Source organism: Desmodus rotundus, chromosome 2, assembly GCF_022682495.2.
Source record: "Desmodus rotundus isolate HL8 chromosome 2, HLdesRot8A.1, whole genome shotgun sequence".
NCBI classification, from domain to species: Eukaryota; Metazoa; Chordata; class Mammalia; order Chiroptera; family Phyllostomidae; genus Desmodus; species Desmodus rotundus.
In genome coordinates, this window is record NC_071388.1 from 155,154,673 (window position 1) to 155,175,059 (window position 20,387).

The following is a 20,387-nucleotide window of genomic DNA, read 5'->3' on the forward strand; positions in this document are numbered from 1 at the left end:
TAGACCATGAAAGCTCGGGGTTCTTTTATTCTGTAGTAAGGAACTCTTCCTGTCATTGGTTCCCTAGTGGTTTTGATGTTCACGTCCTTGCCGTGACTGGCTGTACACTGACTAGCTAATTGCAGTGTGTTCAGTATTCCAGTATGTTTCAGTGTGTGAGTATAATCACTGTGTGTTTGACTGCTATTCCCTCATCTCTGGCTGTAGGTTTGATAGGATATACAAATTAGTCGATCTTTTATGTTGGTGCTGGTAAGATGCATTCATGGGACATAAGTCAGAATTCATACATATACATTTGTCAGTTCCTCATTCGTTATATCAATGTGTATGTTTGGAATGGTGAAATAAAAGCAGATACAGGAGATGTAAACAAAAATGAATAGGAATCCCTTTACCAAGATGGTAGCCCCTAAGTATATTAGACCTTTTCAAACCATCTCAGCACCCTCCCAATTCATGGGTCTCAGTCAGTATTTCCCATAAAATCTAACCTCACTGTAGGCTCCATCCTTTGGGTAGAACCTGCTTGATGACTCACACCCTGCTGAACTTTCAGTAACTTCCCATGACATTATAGGATAAAGTTAAACTTCTGATCATAGTCTTAAAGATCAAATTTACCCTGTCCATCAAACTCTCACTGTTGTCTAGGAAACACTCAGGCATCCTTTCCCTTCTCTGACCTTCCCAAGCTCATCGTGTTTCAACAACTTTGACTTGTTCTTCCCTCTGCTTGCTGTGCTCTTCCTCACTCTTTGTTTTTGTAACTGGAACATAATCTTTATTTGGCAGCAGCCAAGGAGTAAAGCTGCCACGTGTGAACTGAAGCATGGTAAAAAGAAAATGGCAATCACCTACATTGATGTCAGTATTTTATTGTTTTATTGTTCAGTTACAGTGGTCCCTATTTTTTCCCATTACCATCCCCGACCCTACCTACCCCCACCTCCCACATCAATCGCCTCCCCCATTGTCTTTGTCCACGGGTCCTTTATACACGTTCCTTCACTTGATGTCAGTATTTTAATTTGTTTGGAATGCTTTATGACACATTGCCATATACATTTGGGGGAATCCAAATATCCTTGCTATTTTTTGTGTGAAAAAAAGTAAAGAGATATGAAGTCATTTTCTATGTGGACCACTAAAATTGTCAAGCAAATCTGGCTTGAATTTGACTAATTATATGAATAATTTAGGAATCTATATGGGGTTCATTCCATATTCAGAAATCTCCAGTGAGTTCTACTTAGGACCTTAATATCTATTTGCAGAGGCTAATTATTCACAAGCTAAGAGGGGGGTAGGGGGGAATTGAGACAACTGTAATAGAGCAATAATACAATATTTAATAAATATATTTTTTAAAAATAAAATCTTTTTAATAAATTCCTTCAATCAATAAACATTTATTGAGCAACTATTATATGCTAGTCACTCTAAAAGTTAGCATACCACAGTTCCTATTATCATGTAAATTCATTTTTTTAAGATTTTATTTTATTTATATTTAGACAGAGAGAAAGGAAGGGAGAAAGAGAGGGAGGGAAACATCAATGTGTGGTTGCCTCTCATGCACCCCCAACTGGGGACTTGGCCTGCAATCCAGGTATATGCCCTGACTGGGAATCAAACCAGCGACCGACCCTTTGGTTCACATACCAGTGCTCAATCCACTGAGCCACACCAGCCAAGTCAATTATTATCATGTAGATTCTAAAGAAACATAACAAAAAGGAACTCATTGGGAATAACCTGTAAAGATATTTCACTTAAGTGTTACTTGAGAATGTATTACCTACTTATAACTGTGCTAGGCACTAAGAATATACAGCCCCTCATCTAAGAAGTTCACAGTCTCCTCAACAGGCCCCAGCAGCTGACAGCCAGGGCAGAAGTGCTGGGCCTGGTCCAGCTTCCTGTCCCAGCACTGTGGAGGCAGCAACTACCAGCGACCACAGTAGAAGGAAGGAAGCACTGGACACACTGGCCCTCCACCGTTATACATCGCAGCCTTAGCTCAAAAAGAACTGTATGCACAGCACCACCAGCCACATTGAAGACATCGACAGTGGGTTGCTCATCTTCTTTGAATGAAGTCTGCGGAGAGCACTTGGTCCTGCTTTGAGATGGAAGGACATGTACAGGCTTTTTAAGAAGCACTGATTGATTTGCTACTGTAGCGCAGTATTAGACTGTGGAGCATAGTCAGGTGGGCAACAATACTGTGATATTCCTCCAGGGGTTTTTGTGGTCAGAGGAGAAAATGTGATTCTATTAGGAGAAATAGGCTGGGGAAAGGAGAATGACATACCCCTCCAGCAAATGTCTATTGAAAAAATCCTGGAAGAACAAAGGGTAGAAAAGCAGACCAAGCTGGAAGCCAACAAGCTGAAAGTTCAGGCTCTTACAGATCGAGCTCTCTCCCTTCCTGGAGCAGGTATTCGTTGGCTCACAGGCTGTTGCTCTCTGGAGCAGGGGCTATCTCTAATGAACGTGGTACCTGGTCACCTCACATTCGACTAGAGACTGCAGAATTTTAGAAAGTTCTTTTTTGAATTCTTTCACATGTGCAACATGAAGAGATCACGTGGCTCTTTTCTCCTTCTTAATAACAAAATCTTTGAGAAGCAGTGGGGTGGACTCCTTTCACGCATCACTATGGAGCCACCAGCCACTACTCCATATTGCTCCTCTCATCCCATATGAGAGATTACAGGGGACAGTCTTCATTTGCTTGTAAGTGAAATACGAATCTCCAAAATAAAGTTCACACTCTTCCGCAAAAATAGACTTAAAGTTCACACTCTTCTGCAGAAATAGACTTAAAAAGTTCTATATATTATCATGAGTGCAATAAACATGTTAAAGATACAGAAGTCATAAAAAGGAAGGGGGACAAATCAGTCAATAGTGAGAGAGTGGCAGTGGCCCGATAGGGCGGCTTTCCTGGAGTCTCTGAGAGTATTGGAGTTTTGAAAAGAGAGGTAGCACATATTATGAACACAGTGTTTCCGTCTTTCCCTTCCACATGGAGCTAAGGGTGGTTTTCATATCTTCTTTCCCTCCATTGCTGTCCCAGAAAGGGTTGCCTTTGTCTGATCCATTCTTTCATCTTACTAATCAGGAGAGGGGAGAGAGGGAACACATGAGTGAACCGTGACTCGGGGAGAAGTTCATAGATAATTTAGAAGGAATATTCAGTACGAGCTGCTGTTGTGGGTGAGGAAAATAAACACAAGAGAAAGGTGGAGACTTGTAAAAGTATGTTTCTTCTTCTATGTATCACCTTTATGGGTTCAAGAACATAACTGAGGCGGACACTGGCCCACAGTGTCCGCAGTGTATTGGATGAGACGAGACAAATTCACAGGGACTACCGAAATCCTGTGGAGAAAAAGGGATGACTTGGCTGCTCTCTCAGTGAAAGACAAGGGCCGGCCCCATCCCTTGCCTGGACAGGCTTTTATTGGGTTTAATTTGTATGGAAATACAGGGCATATAGGTAAAGCTCATCAGTCATTGCCAGGCAGAAATGATCAAATAATAATGATCAAATGATTCAAAGAACTATGAGGATTTATTTAGAGTCAGGGTCAGATAGCTAAAGGGCCAGAAAATTTGGGGGAACAAACTCATTTCCTGTGTGGACCCTTATCATTTAAATTGAAGATATTAGCAAAGTAGGTTTCATAGGATTTTATGCATTCTTTCTTAGGCCTGAACGCCCTAGGGAACCTGCCCTTTCCAGCACAGGCTGCACCCACCTCCAGCATTGTTTCAGGATTAAGGCATTGTTTCAGACTTAAATCAGGGAGGGGAAGAAAGGCAGCCAAGAGATTAACAGACTCCTTACAGGCAGAATGAGGACTCAGGCTATGTCAAAGCTGAGGAGTGAGGGTCCATCACCCCCTTTTTCTATAGCCCCCCAAGTCCTTCCCTGAGGACCTCTTCATGACCATGCCTGTCTTAGGTCATCCCTCCTTTGAGGAATCTGTCAGTGGCTAACCAGTCATCTGCCCGGGGCTGAGCAGGGTGAAGTGAAAGAGGGAAGAGTCAATGCCCCTGCCAGGGAGATAAGCTTTGTCTCCTCAGTGGCTTATGGCCCCAAGGTCTTTTTACTCAGCCTTAACTGTGGGGGGTTACAGCTTCTAAAACCAGACAGGGCAGTTCCCAACACATAGCTACTCCAGAGTAAATTAATGGATCCTCAACCCATTATTTTAAGGTTTGGGACTAAACTATACAGGACAAAGAAAAGTAAGTAAACATTTACTGGAAAAACAAAGAGAGACAAAAGAGAAACTGCAATGGACAGAGGTATAAACACTTGAAATAGTACAGGTTCTTGAGCTGACTTTAAAATGCTTAGTACTGAATATTGTACAGAGGGACAGGGAATGTACCAGAATAGATGTCAGAATATTAGTATGTGAAGCTGTAGCTATGGGATATACCATTGGAATATGGAAATTTTCTAAATCAATTGGTTCATACTTCAGTAGCTGTTTTGATTTACTATTTGCATTAGATTGCCACACTGGCCCACTAATTGATTTGATTTCTTATTAATACAATTTGATTACTCATTGCTGATACAGTGCAGTTGATTGTAGAGCAATGCTGACATGCAATTAGACTAGATTGATCTCTCTAGAACATTGACAATATCTTTTTGCATCATCACCTGCCTTTTCCCTTATGTTTCAACTTTTATTTCATAGTTATATCCTAGCAAAATCGTGCTGATATAAGCATCACTTCATCTCTGTGAAAGTGATTGTGTTGTCTCTGAAATGTATTGTCACTGTCTTGTGGCCAAAGGTGGATTTCGGGTGAAGTTAAGACTAAGCTTCAGGGCATATCACTTACCGGGGCCTGTTCCATATGAATCTAATTTCTGACTTTTAATCTGGTCTTCTTAAGTAGAGATCCCAAAGTTATATAAGATGCAGACCTTATAAAAGCTGGATCTACTCCTGCAGTTATCTCAGATATAAATTATGTGGCACAAGTTGAAATAGCTTTCAACAGTGCTTTAATCAGTTCTTGAAGCTATATCATAGGTTCTTATTATTACTATTTGATACACTCCTACAGTTTGATGTCATTTTGACCCAGATGTTAAAATACAAATTATTCATTGGGTAGTTTGCACTCTTCAAAAGGAGTGCATAAATGTGATTCTAAAGTGATTCTAAAATTTTTGGATTGCCAATTCAGATATAATTACTGGATGATTGAAGATTTTATCTCCTCATAATAACAAATAAATATACATGTTAGACATAAATATCACATCAGATTTTCTGTATCTTCTTACCAAACAACTGTATTATTTTGCTAGGGCTGCCATAGCAAAGTATCACTAATTGGATGACTCAAATGACAGACATTTATTGTATTGCAGTTATGAGACTAGAAGCCTGAGAGCAAGGTGGCAGGGTTGGTTCCTTCTGCAGCCTGTGAAGAAGAATCTGTTCTATGGCTCTCTTCTTGCTCCTGGGGGTTTGCTGGCCGCCTCTGTGGTTCCTTGGCTTCTGCTGCATCACCCTGACCTCTGCCTTCATCTTCACATGGCGTTCTCCCTGTGTGTGTATCCAAATTTCTCCATTTTACAAGGACACAAGTTGTATTGAATTAGGGACCCACCCGACTGCACTATGGCCTCATCTCAACTTATTACGTGAACAGCTGTCCTTCCTAAAAAGTTCACATTCTGAGGTATTGGCAGTTAGGACTTCAACATATGAATATGGTAGGAACACAATTCAACGCATAACAACTCATGATAGTAAGTGGATCAGAAAGAGTATTCATGACATTAATGCAATTTCCTTGTATCTATGATGGACAGAGCTTAGAATTCAGGTTAACAGCTCTTGGTATTTATCTTAAGTAGGCACAGCCAGGGTTACGATAGCTAAAAGATTGAGCACTTTTAATGTCAGTGGACATAGTTGTAAGTACTTAGTATTTTCATGGTCTGGAGTTCAGAAAATGCCGTATCTTGCCCACTGGGTTGTTGCCTCAAGTCTCATTTCAATTCTGGGGCCTGCAGTTTTACATGAACAATTGATGTTGAAAGATACAAAATACAATGCTTTCTGTCCTATTAGACCTTGCCAGCTTTTGGGGGGTTTCCTTTAAGGGGAGAACACTGTTGACAGTTTTAAAATTCTGTCAACTGTTTTAGAGTCTTGATATCTTAATAAAATATGCTATGCAAAGTCTACTCCCTCATTTAAAAATATAGGTACTTCATTCAAAACAAAATTTTAAAATTCCTTCATCTATACCTTTCACTGAGATAATTTGGCTTTCTTAAATAATTGAGCAAAGTTAAGCAATTTATTTTGTCATCTACAATCCATCAATTTTAATTGATGGAATGGAATCATTTAATCATTAAAAAGGAGGAAATTAAGGAAGAGGAGGCAAAGAAGAGAAGAAAGAGAAATTTGGATGACCAAATGTAAAAAAAAAAAAAAAAAAAAGACTTTCTTCTGAATTTTAAGAAAGCCTCTCTTTAAGTGTAGTAGTTCCATAAATAATTTTGTCTGCAGAAGATAAAAGGAGCAGATTGACCAATTACTTTCAAACTGCTTGATCACATCCATGTTTTCATTACTTATTTAAGCTTTAGGAGTCATCAAAGCACCCTATGCATAACTCAAAAGGAGGAGCAAAAGCTGAGACACTGGCAAATGCTTTTTATGTTTAAGATTTCGCCCACTTATGAGCATATGTGCTTTTGAATGTTGGGTTCATTTAAACCTTGTAACATGGGAAGAAGGTCGGCAGTTCAGAATTTTGGAGAAGGGGTAAGAAAGAACATAATTTAAAGGTACTTTAAAAGTCATGTCGGAGAGAGGAGATTATAAGGGGAAATGGTAATGGCAAAAATACAACAAAAGATAAAAAATAAAGTAATCATGAGCCTAAAAACAGTCACGTCAGCAATTAGAGCTAGAGGTGCAGGATGAAATGACATCTGTGGCGTTACGTGACCCACACTCAAGTTGTCCCCATTGGGCCCTTACAGGCCCAGCTGCACATTTGTTGCTCTAGGCCAAGAAGTGATTGACCACATACAGTAATAGTGCGTGTGTCTTTAAATGAAAACTAGCTGCAAGAACAGTTTAAATATCGTAAGAAGAATGAAATGAGATGATTATACAAAAAAAGAGGAAGAATGACACAGTGTGATCCTATAATAATGTGAAAGTGAGTTACAAAGAAACAGTTTAATGAAGTCTGGAATATATTACTGTAGTTCTATCCCAGTTGTAAGTTATCAGACCATTTTATGGGCACTATAATGTCACTAGAATTGCATGTCTAACAAAATAATAGAGTGTATTACCAATTCTTCTGTGATGACCACTGCAGAGAAACAATTAGACCCATTTGTCAATGTGCCTTGGTATCTAATATTTTTAAAGATTGGATGGTTGTGGAAATGATTCAGCATTTTAAAGACATCATTTCTCCTCATACACATTTCATTGAATCGTCAGTTTTTTGTCCAGTCATGCCTTTTCTGTAAGCTGATTGGCAAGTCAACAGTAAAAACGTGTTTTGCATGACAGAACAGAAAATACTGATAACATGTGAGTGGCATTTGGAAGGTCTATTTATTGTTTCAAACAACTGATATTTTAATATATTTTGGGTATTGTATAAATTGGCTCAGAATATTAAAATAGAATACTACATACAAAATAGATCTTCAAAATAAGAAAATCTGCTTTGTAATAAAATAGCGTAGAAGTCTGAGATAGTAGTACCCATGCCATCATAAAAAATACCTTTATAATGGATACGTTTAGCAAGCTTTAGATATTGTTTATGGTACCATATTTATGCAAAGGGGCTTGCTTTACCAATTTTAACGTCAACCTCCATTGACTAATCTTCTGTTTCTAATCCTTTATAATCCTAAACACCACTACTCTTCACCTTTTAACTCATTTAACAATTATTAAATGAGTAAGGAAAAAAAAAAAGGAAAAGAGGAGAGCAAGAGGGATTTTTCCTAAAGGAAGAACAACGTGGATTTGACCTGCAACAGTGCACTTACATGTGGACTTTTTTTTCAGTAAATACCTGTACTGGTTTTTATAGGAGGGCGGGACTGTGCAGATGCAAGGGGCCACCTGCGTGTGTTGATCGATGTGGTTTCTCATGGGGCACACTTGAGCATCCATAGCTTTTGTTATCCACAGAGGGTCCTGGGGCCAGTTCCTCTGCAGATACCAAAGGACAACTTAAGTTTGGGGGCAGTCAAAAGTTATCCAGGGATTTTTGAGTTGGGGGTTGCATCCCTAACCACCCATCCCACTTTGCTCGAGGGTCAGTTGTGCCAGTTTGCTCTGTACCTTCTCTCATTTGTTTAACAGAGGACCTAACAAGCTGATCTGTTAAGTCCCATCCCCTCCTCAGGTCTGCAGCGCTGTGATGCTCAGTGAGGGCGCTAAAACAAAAACTGCAAATGGCAAATACACGAGCACATGCTAGTGTGGACTCCACAAAATTGCTTAAATTATTCAAAAACAACTTTTTAAGTTACGAATCATCATTGCAGTTTTTCGGATTGTGCACTTTTAAATCCCAGCTATTCTACTTACCAATTCTGGAAACTTGGGCAGATCATTTAGCTCTTATAAAACACAATTTCCTGCTCTGTTAAATAAGACTAACAATATTGTTTACCAAATAAATACATGAGGATTACATGAGGTAACATAGTTGGTAGAGTTTAATACCAAGTGGTTATTCATGTTAGGATTTATTTTATCCAGGTGTGTTTTGGTGGTGATTAATTTCTTTATTAATGACTCATTCAAAACTATCCATGTACATTTTATGTCAACCATTGCGCTAGATGCTGGGGATGCGGAATGATCTTTTCTCCTCCCTGTTGTTTACCATTTGATTATTTAAATGTGGATTGTTACACATTTGTGGGATAGCATATGTATGTGTTAGCTTTTGTTTTTAAAATATATGTGAGTCAGAAGGAAATGTAACAAGTCACAGCTTCAAGTGCATAAAAAAGCAACTGTCATCTGTCTACCACTAAGAGCACATCAACTTTCTGGGCCTTTTTTTGGTGGGTAGGAGAAGATCTGATCTTGTCATTTGAAGGTAACAGTCAGCTGTTGCCGCAAGCTCACTCACTTTGGCTCTGTTCGGGATTCTCTACCACCACTTTTCTCCTACCCCCTGCCTCTTCCTTCCTGCTGAGTTCTTCTGTGTTGTCCTAGAACCAGGTCATCTGATCTGTGGTTACCTCTCTGTCATTCACAGTCTTGGTTGTCATTAGATTTCTGTCCTGCAAGCATTGCTAAAATGCAATTTGCTCTGTGGGGCCATGGAGTTCAGCCACTGGAGCCCTCGGCCCGTTTGGCATTGACTTTGTGCTTCGCTGAAATTTAGCAGCAACCTTCATCTGACCCCCTAGCTAGAGCTGCTTATGCAAACTTTGTTCAGCTACAGTATCCCCTGACATCACCCTAGAGTAAACCCTTTAGGCTCATTGATTCTCAACTCTCTTTTGTCCCTCAGCCGTGGTCTTGAGAATTTCAGTTAATTCCCTCATGCCTATTGGAGCTGAAGAAAGGTTGGGCATGATAGAAGTCCTTCTTAGTTCTTCTCTTTACCTAGATCCGCCTGGCTGACATTTCTATCTACTGCCGCTGACAGTTTGGTGAAGGGTAACCAGCAAGGAGCTTTTCAAGTTCCAGAGGAGATGTGGGGAGAGCTACCAGTGCAATAGTTACTGAATATCTTGGGGAGTTTCAGTCCCAAAGTAGGTTCAGGGAGTAGGGCCACCCACACTATCTATACTCTTTTTGTTCTCCTTTCCGTATCTCTATTTTCTCTAGGCAGAAAGGGTTTGTATTTTTATCACTTCTCTGTTTCATGGGTTTCACAGGAAAATTGCTCCTGCAGCGTCAGTAACTTTCCCCCACCAGGTCTAAGGCCTGAACCCTTTGAGCAAAGTCCTCTAGGGTTTGGCTCTTGATATTTAAATCCCAGCTTGGAATTTTTTTTCCTTTTAAACTGCTGGTGCTTGCATTTCAAAGCCATCCTTTTAAAGACTATTGTCTGCACTGTTGAGGTATAAAGGTCAAATTAATAGCTCAAAGGCTAAAAATGTGCTTTTTTCATCCCCTCTGAATCAACTCTACCCGGAGGCAAAAAGAAAAATCCTCTTTGCTACTTAAACGTAGTAGAAAAATAGAAATAAAATAAATTGGGGACATCTGTAATAGGTCAACAATAAAAATACAGTTAAAAAATAAAAGAAATTGAAAAAACCAGCACTCAGCTTAATAGCAAAATATGCCGCTATGGAAGGAAATCCACAATGGAATAAAATGGCAGGTGTATTATATATTTATTCATGTTTGCCTATGTCCATAATGTAAAAGAAAAACAAAAACCTGCCAATTATATCTTTTTGTATTCTAACTTAAATCATGGCCTCCAATTAAAACAATTAATGTTCAAATGTTTTTGCTCTAATAGAGCTGTATGCTACTGAATGTTTTAAAAGGTTTTTAACATGGGCATGCTGTCTTGGTCAAACCCTCCTAGCTATAAACCTCATTGATTCATTTATTGAATGTCTACTATATGCCAGGGACCAAGAATAAGTAAATGACAAAGAACAATAGGCAGCTCCTTAATTACTGAATGGGGAGAATCCCTCAGTCTCCAAGTGAACATTAAAAAAGAAAAATCCTCAAGTTTACCTCCCACAGAGGAGAACCTTGCAAACCGCACCTTTCCAAGAAGTTTAAAGCCACCTGTGGAGCCGTCCCTTGTTGTGAGTGGTGGTAGAGCTGTGTATTTGGTATTTCCCACTCCCCCAGCACAGCGGGCGTTCTGTTCCGTCCCCGGAGACATAACTCGTGACACACAATTTTAAGGCTGAGTTCTACAAAAGGTTCTGTTAAATGAGCAATATACAGAAAGAAATGTGTCTTTTAAATAATTAAAACACTTCTCCCTAGTAGCTATCATTTCCCTAGACGCAACTGGTTTTTAGAAGAGTAGAAAATGACTTCATGGGTTTAAACAAGTCAAATTTGGCACATTTGCTTTCTTTTGGAGTTTAAAATGGATGCAACATAAAACCGTTTCTCCTTGAAGTTCCTTGCTAATAAAATAATTTCATAATTGGATTCTAATATTACTAAACTCAAATTAATAGTACATCAAAATATGAAGAGTTGAATGACATTTTGCAGCTACACAGGAGAATTTTCAAAGCTTCATTAGGACTAGGCTTTTTCTTAAAACAATGACATTTATTTTGAGCCTTTTTAAAAAATTTATTTAATTTTATTGTATTTTTTCCATTATCCCATTTTTCTCCCTTATACTCCACCTCCACCCTCAATCACCAATCACCACACTGCTGTTCATGTCCATGAACCCTTTTTCCTTTTTGTTTGGCCCCTCTGCCCCCTAACTGAGTCCTGCCAGAGCTGTCAGCCTGCTCTCTACCTATGAGTCTGTCCCTTTTTGGCATACCATATTGTAACCGAGCAAAGCGGGCCGTGCACACGGCGCCTTGGTGCATGACCCAGCAATGAGTGTTGAGGGAAAAGGTTTCTATTTACAAGATTCCAACCTCGGGTGCTGGGAGCACTTCAGCTCAGATCCTTGCTCTCCCAGAGCCAGAGCTTGCCTTGCTCTTCACCAGGCTGAAAGCCAAAACCATGCCCAATAGTTCCCCACATCCTTATCTGTTCTTAGGATGGCTGTGCAAGCAGATCTCCATCCCCTCTGGAATGTGCACTTGTGGGTTTCAGAGCCACCATCCTCTTGCAGCAGCTCTCTCATTCAGGATCTGGGGTACGTTGTCCTCAGCCTCCATATAATAGTCTAGGAAAACATGTGCTGTGTTGCACTGGATCATGTTGAAGTCCAAGAAGGCACAAGTCCCAAGAGAGTGGCCTCTCCATATGTCCCGAGTCCCAAGAGTTCAGATAGAGTCCAGTCTGCGAGGCGGCAGGTCAGCGGCTTGCAAGGCAGAGTCCTTGGTGGCTTCCGACTCAGCTAGAGCGGGCACGAACAGTGCAGGAGCATGCCGTTCACTCCCTCTTGGCTGCTGCTTCCTTGCTCAGACCTCATGGGCGAATCCCTTCTGGCTACTCTTTATTGCTGCCCACCACCTCTTTCTCACTAGTCTAGGACCTATGGCCAAATCCTCAGAGGAACAGATGTAGCTCCTCCTTCACTGCAGGCGGCAAGCCAGAATCTCCTTACACTGCAGACTGCTTAGCTGTCTCCTCATGGCTGCCTTCCTTTAAAACTGCATGGATGCATCTTACTCTCTCCCACGGTGAACCAGCCTCTGTCTCTCTCTGCCTGCCCTTAGTTTAAATCCTGACCCGGAGCCTCCTGCATGACCTCACCTCTGGTCCCTCCTACAGTGAGCTACATTTGCCAGTTTCCCATATTCTTCTACCTTCTCTCAGCTGCCGTCTTTAGTCAGGGCAAGAGAGACTCAGTGACGCCCAGGCCTCCACCCTTCTGCCTCTCCTTGCAGGTGCTACACAAACCCCTAGCTATGTCAAGAGTCCCTGAACACTCTCTGGTACACCTTTTGCCTGGGGCAGTAGTCCACTTCCCCCCACCCCCAATGAAAGATATGGCTATCCACTTGCTATTGTAATACAAAGTATCTTAAATGCTGTATCATCTTCTCCCCCTACCCCCAACCATGGGCTCTGGCGACTTTGGGGACCCCTTGCTCTGTACCCTGTTACAATATGATTTCACTCATACGTGGAATCTAATGAACAAACAGCCTTCTTTATTCTTAAAGTACAGGATGTGATGGGAAGTCAGTATGAATTAAAGATGACCGTGAGATTGAAATAAACTCTTTCAGACAGTGGAGCTTTAGCTCTTGGACACTAAATTTCTACAAATACGAAATTTGAATTATTCAGTTTTTGACAATATAGGCCAGTGGTTTTTTTTAATTGTTTAATATGTATAGTTTTTTTAAGGGAGAAAAGTAAAAACAAGGAGAAAAATCTCTTTGAACCCCAGCAGTAACTTATTTTCATCACAATTACTTAAAATTGCTTAAAAATATGTAAACAAAACCAAGCATAAATGCTTTACGCTTATACTTCTTAACATATAATTACAAATGAAATACAAGAAGATCTACAAATCTGAGAAATTCAATTTCACAGTATTGGTTTTTAATATAACAGGAGCTATTTTGTTGAAATAAAATATTTGTTCGCCATGTAAACATGGCTTTGTCTTGCTATACATATTCTTACACCCTTTGTAGTAATAGAATGTGGAGTGACAATTCTACTAATGTTTCCGTTGTGGAAATCCCTTCATGAAGGGTCATCATTAGCTTTTATCTCTCTGTTCTTATTAATACTTGTTGGTGCCAAGATAATAGTAGCTACAAACACGAACACTGCGTTCCTATGAGAGTATGTAGCTATAAGATAGTGGTCTAGAGGACCCTAAGTCACTTGGGCTGTTTACTGAAATATTATGAGAAATAAAAACAAAAATATGAATTATAGTATTAGAGGGTCATTTATAGAAGGACAAACTCGAGATTGTTGTACAAATATAAAAAAATGATCAAAAATTTATTTAACTTGCTTATTAATGTGGAAATGAATAAGATGTTATCAGCTGGTTCAATAGGGAATTCAAAATACACACAGTTGAATCAGGAATGCTGAAATTAATCTACAAATAGATGCAAATCAGCTTTTTCTCTCCTAGGATTGGAATGGGGAGAAATCAATTTTCCCTCCACCAGAAGAAATTTGCTTGTCTTTCGATCAGTATTATTTTAACTGCTATCAGTTATCTGTAATTTACAGCCTTGTAAAATAGCTCAAATTGCCCTCTGAAGAGTCACATAATTAAAAAGGGTGTGCTAGGTAACGCCTTCTTTCCATTAAACATACTCAGTTCATTCTGAAGTCTCGCATTTGTTATTCCAGTGTACTTAAGAGGAATATACAGACCCCGCAGAACCTCTCCATGATCTCTGTGAAAACCTTGGAGATCGCCTCCGCTCAGCTACCGCTCTTGAGAACTGACCTTGAGCTACAAATAAATGCCCCGTATGAGCCTTTAGTCTTAGAGGAATATTTTAGCTCTTCCCTCAGATATAAATGCCAAGCAACCTGTTTGGATGAGTTGGATGACTTTTAAGGGAATAAGAACTGTGATAACTAATCCCAGATATTTTACGCCTGACAATTTTCCTCAAGGGCAGAGGGTTATAATGATAAGCCAAGTCTTCTGTAAGAATGATTGAGCTGTTTTGTTTCCCCTGAGGGGTAGGGCAGTTACCATACACCAGGTACTGCACTAAGCGTTTTATATAGATTATTTCATCGACTATCATAATAACACTATAGGTATATGTGTTTTATGGATGAGAAAATTCTACCTCAAATAGCTACATTGTAACTATTAAATAAAAGATTATTGAATGAAAAACAGGGAGAAACCAAGTGTGTAAGCATTTAATGAATTCTGCAAGTATCAAGATAGTATCTTAAGGGCTGGTTTAGATAACACATGTCCCAAAATTAGATACTAAGACATTTGCGGCACACATCCTCGTCCTTCGCACTTCATCTGGAAAATTGAGTCTATAACCTACTTTTTTTTCATAGCCTGGTATATACATTTGTCATAGTACTGGCCAGATGGCACTAAACTATCTTTTTATGCGTTTATGTCTCCTTACCTTCATTGGCGAGGCTATGGGTTACTTTAGAGGAAGGGCCATGTTTTTTGTACCCATCCCTTATGCCTTGCACAGTGATTGGCCCATACTAGGAGCTAAATATATACTTTTGAACTCATCTAAAATATGCATATACAGTAAAGCTAATTCCTAAAATTGAAACTTTGGAAAAATTCGGTCCTGACTCAAAAGTTGCAAAGTTTATTTCCTCTTTCAAAATGTTTCAATGCTACTAGATTTTAGTGCTTCATAAATTAATTAAACTTGGAGGTGCTTAAAATGTGTTCTAAGAACACGTGGGAAAGGCTGGTCTTACCACTGGATACAGGCCTGCAGACAGAAGGCCATGGTGTGACATCTTTGAGAATTAGACGGGGAAGGAAGCTGTGACTATGCAAAAACCATTAGAAATCATCTAAAATTTTGCACCACAATTATGTAGCCAGTGGATGGAGAGCAAGAAGTCTTAAGTGCCAGTACTTATAAAGTTCTTCAAATCCCACAAACTCAATACCACATTTTTCCTCAAAGTATGTCTTAAAATACCAGTGAGTATCAATTCAAAGATATGGAACTGGGAATGCAGGTACCCACTATTCACATTGGCAAAAAGAAAAAAATAGAAATGGAAACTAAAGTGAGATCGGGAGAATAAAAATGGGAAAAGTGGAAGGAAAAATTATACTAAAATGTCAGGAAAATGTTCCATTGTGTTAACTATTCTAATTATCAACTGTTTAGAGAATACAAATAAAGCATGGGATTTTTAAAGAATTTATTATGTGGTCAAGATAAATAGATAGATGGGTTTCTTAAATAATAAATATGTCAAACCTATGCAAACGGGAACCAAAATTCCTAATCAGCAATAGAGGGTTTCTTTGGAATTCATCCCTGACCAGGGTAGGAAAGTAATTAAAGTGCTAAAGTGGCATTCTACGTTTGGATTACAATCTAGACAGTATTTACTGTGGTTATACAGAATGGTGTGCACGTGTGAGAGAGTTCAGAGTCCCAGGTACTTTGGAATACAAGCCAAACCCCAGGGAGTCTGGTCAGAGACAGGGAGGGGCAGTAGAGATGAGGAGGAGTTAATATTGTGGATGTTTGTTTAAATGATTACAAAACATTCATTTACCCACTACAGACTTCGTGTAAAGTGAGCTTTTCATTCCAAAGCTAATTTTTGAACTACTCACTCTTTCTAGCACATTTCCTCTTAAAGCAATCTTTAAAAATCATGTTAATTTCCTGCTAGAGAGTTTCACAAAATAAGATAAACACGGCTCGTTCCTTGTTTGTGTTTGTTTGTGATGTGTTGTTTTGGTTTGGTTTGGTTTTGCTTTTTTACTTACATTCTTTTTTCTTTTTAATCTTATAAATGGCTCCCCACATTTTGGAAGAATTTTGGGCAAATAAGTTGGAAAGCCAAAAAAAAAAAAAAAGAAAGAAAGAAAAGGAACATGATGTTTTCTGATACCAGATACCAGTTAGGCTAAGAAAAATTTTCATGTGCTTTAAAAATTGGATTGCCTACAGAAGGACTTCATTCAAAGTGTATGGGGTATGTGTATGTGTGTGTGAGGGAGTTGTGTTTACCCGAAAGCATTTTATGTTGGAATGCTGGTCTATTCGTGCTTATACTTTGTATACCAAATACTACACCTGTCACAGCTTGGATTTATTGTGAGTATGCATAATGCCTGTTGTTGGGGAAGCCTTCAAATCCCTCCTTGGCAGCAGAGTCACCAGAGTAGATGCTCCTGTCTTCCCAGCCGAGCTTTGCTTATGGGAAAGAGGGTCATTTAACACCGTGTTATCCTCATGGACAGCTGGATATATAACCTTCCCCAGGGTGTAGAAGACCTTAATTTTGTTTAAAAAAAAAAAAAGAACGACTTCAATATCCCAATGAAATTTGACATGAAAATTATTTTGATGTTTTCATTCAGTAAATTTAGAGAATGTGTAGACTTGGTTTAATAGAAGAAACATTCAGTTTCCCTTGGCCTATCACTCTAACAGCATTTAATGATGCAGCGAACATCAGTATTTTCAGCTCAGATTAGCTTGTGGTTTAGCATAAAATAGTTCACTCATTTCAACGCAAGCCCTTAGTTAAAACATGAGCCTGCCCTCAGTGCTACAGCCATAACTCTTTGTTTTTGTCTGTTTTAGTTGTCTATTTTTTCCCAATAGAATCTAAGCTCATAATAGGGGCCATGTCTACTTTGCGAACATTATTTTCTCTAGCACACTGCCAGTGTGTTCAGTCTAGATGTATTTGTGCTTACGGAATCTTTTTAAGTAGATGAGTGAGTCAAAGAATAAAGGATTGTTTTTCACTGCCCAGAAGGAGGTAAAGATTCCTTCTTAAAATCATTGAAAAATATTCCAAAACTGGGAAGTCTCCTTGTGTCCTGTTATTTGTTTGTCTTATTGAGGTATAATTGACTTACAATAAAATGTAGATTTTAAGGGCACTATTCCATAGTTTTTGAAGTGTATATGCCCATGTCACCACTATTTCGATCAACATACAGAATTCTTCTGTTCAGAAAGTCCCCTCGCGCCACCTTCCAGTCTGTCACAAGCACTGTGAAGACTATGATTATCCTCATCGACTTTCCCCCCTTTCCTGCAACTTTATGTAGGTGTAAAAATAAAACATGTATGTTTGTCTCTGGATTCTTTTACTTAATTTCAAGGTTTTTAGATGTATCCATATTGTCCCCATTGATATTTAATAGGACTAATATGAGTCAAGAAAATACCCATGTTAAAAATAATAAGATTAATAAGAAAGGACTGTATTATTTAAAACAGTATTGTGTGTCCGTCCTTTAAAGCTCTATTGGTCCCACCTTCTCCAATTTTCAATCACTTTGCTCTTAAGAATTCCAAAGGTATGTAGAATAAGATGCTTAGTAGTTCCAGTTCAGAAGTACCATCCAATTTATTTAACTGTGCTATGTAATCTTATGTGACCAACCAAGCCAGTCAGGCGGGGCACGCTGTAAGCTGGTGCCAGGCTTCCTGCCTCCTCTGAGCTAAAGCACGCGTGTGTGCCATTAGTTTCCCGTCCCCTCCCGACCATCCCATGGGTAGACATGTGTGACACAGGTGGTGGAGGTTAAGAAAGAGCTCTCAAGTCAGATATTTGCACTACTAAAATTCTTCTTTAAAATATACTTTCAGCAGCATGTAATTCTTTAGGGTATAGAGGCTAGTATTTGGGTAGAATTGCAAAGGAGGTTTGCAAAGAACAGTAATCAGTTTGCAGGCCGTGGACAGAGGCTTGCCAACTAACGCTGTGGAAAATGGATTTGTGGAATTAGAGAAGTCAGTTGTCGACTACCAAAGCCAGCTTACTTCCTTTGCTGGTTCCGAAAAAGAATGCTTGCGACTTCGTGGGGATGGAAGGCTGTCTTGTAGAACATGCTGGCAGAACACGCTTTTTTACTGGCTCAGGTCAGCATTGTTACAGAGTTGATGAGAGTACTTTGGGCTCCAGTAGGGGTTTTAGGTGAAAAAAATTTAGGCATTTGAGATTAGGGGCCAAAATGTGTTAGCTTATTTCATAGTAGAGTAAAGCAATCAAAACAATATTAGTGAAGCCACAGACTGGGCTGTATAAGCCTAACTTTCAACTTCTCCTGCAGAAATATTTCTTATTGCTATGAGATAAAGGTAAAATTGTGATCCAGGGAAAGTAAGTGAATAATCGTGGAAAATAGTTAATATGGCATTATAACAGGTAATGGCACTATTCATTCAAAGGTGGCTAAGGGGGGGAATTATAAACGATTCAAAGAAAATTCTTTTTTATATTAAATATTCAAATGCTGATTATTTTGTACAAGAATCTTGTACAAGATGTGCAGTTATGTGGAAATGGCAAAAAGAGCACCTGAACAACCTGAAGCAGAACTTCATGTTAGCTGAAGCGCACTGAGCTGTCAGTATATTCCTTTTATTTCCCCTTAGACCCGGTGGAGACTCCTCAAGAGCTGCTCGGTCCTGGAGTGGAGGGATTGTGTGAAGACGCAGACGCTTTACCCTGAGACAAGTACAGAAGTTCTCATTATAAGGTAACAGCCGATTCCTACTTTTGGTTTTGTACACTTTGAAAATTAACAAAACTGTGATGCAAAAAAAGGCAGTATTATCAGAAATATTAAGGCCACTCTAAATGTGGTTGTAGCTTTATAGTGGTTCATGCTTTATACCTTTCATAAGAAGTGTTCAGAAATAATTCCTTGGCAACTATTTTCCTTAATGTGTGAAGTAGAATGATATGTGGAAACAATGGGAATTGCAAAGCACCAGTCTGGGTGTTTGGGATTAAAGCATTGTCAGCAGAGACTCTCCCACGAGGTGCTTCTCTGCTTTTCTCTTCTTTTGCACTTGTAGACAATGAGAGTATTCCTGTGGTACCTGCAGAGGCTGCTCACACCCCGGGACACTGGCAGCTCTGTGCAGCCCCAGAGCAGCTCCAGGGCAGAAGGGATTGAATCTTAATACATCTGTAAACCATTCATTGGAGGAGCTCAGCTGGGGGGCCAGGGAAGCTTTCCTTTTTCAAAGTCCTGAAACGTCGCCTGCTCTTTATGCATCTCTATGACTGGCGTCAGCATTTACAGGAGATTTTCTTAGGACAAAAAGATACTTTTGGCCCTAAATTTTCACAGGATGTTAAAGTTGCCTAAAGATTTACCAGTATTTCTAATTTCAGTAATTCTACTTCAGTATCAAGAACCTTAAACTCAGAATACTTTCCTCCTTCCTCTCCATTAGCTTTCTCCTAGCGGGCCCACGGGAGCCCCTCTGTCTTGGCAGGACGCCTGGCTGTCCTAGGCTTCTGGAGACCCTCAGGGTCTGCCCTAAGGGCCACAAGGACTCCCCATGGTCTGCAGTAATTTTGTAGCTCAGGCCTCACTTTCATATTTGGTCTGGTCTTGCTAAGTCCTGATTAAGTTAACCTTAGTAGTCATTCAAAAAATAATCAAGGGCTCAGCAGATTTGGGGCCTGGCCCAACCCAGACTGAGTAATGCAGAATCTTAGGGTTCAGGCTCATGGGACCCGGATACGCTCTGGTATTTCTTCTGTGCCTTGTTCTGATATTGTCACGGGTACCATCGCAGTAACCACCTCAAGAATAGAAGGTAACAACTCAAATGCTCAGTGGTGTCACCATGGAAAAGTGGCATAAAATTTCCTTTGGTCACAATTCCAGAAACTGTCTTGTTTAACGAGGGTTTTTTTCCTTGTTTTGGTTTGGTTTGGTTTCATAACCTCTGTCTTTGGTTTGTTCTTTTATGTTTCTAATTAACAGATTTTTTTAGAGCAGATTTAAGTTTACATAAAAGTTCACTGAACATCACGAACTTCTACATAACTCTCCCTCCAAACACACATAATTTTCATTATTATTAATATATTTATTAGTGTGATACATTTGTTACGATTGATGAACCAATAATGATTCATTCTTATTAACTAAAGTCCATTATGTAAGGATTCTTGCACATTTTACAGGTTTTGAAAAATATATAATTACATGTTTCCATGGTTATTGTATCATACAGGGTATTTTTGCTGCTAAAAAAAATC

General features: G+C 39.4%; 1 protein-coding gene across 2 annotated transcripts in view; it reads left to right on the forward strand.

The window, feature by feature from the left end:
* The window catches only part of B3GALT1 (beta-1,3-galactosyltransferase 1), a 510,742-nt gene that overhangs the window by 160,460 nt on the left and 329,895 nt on the right, over positions 1–20,387 (forward strand). For both annotated transcript variants that reach the window (XM_071220665.1, XM_071220664.1), the window contains exon 2: positions 18,761–18,864. The gene's annotated coding sequence lies outside the window, so the exon portion shown is untranslated. The remainder of the gene's footprint in view (positions 1–18,760; positions 18,865–20,387) is intronic.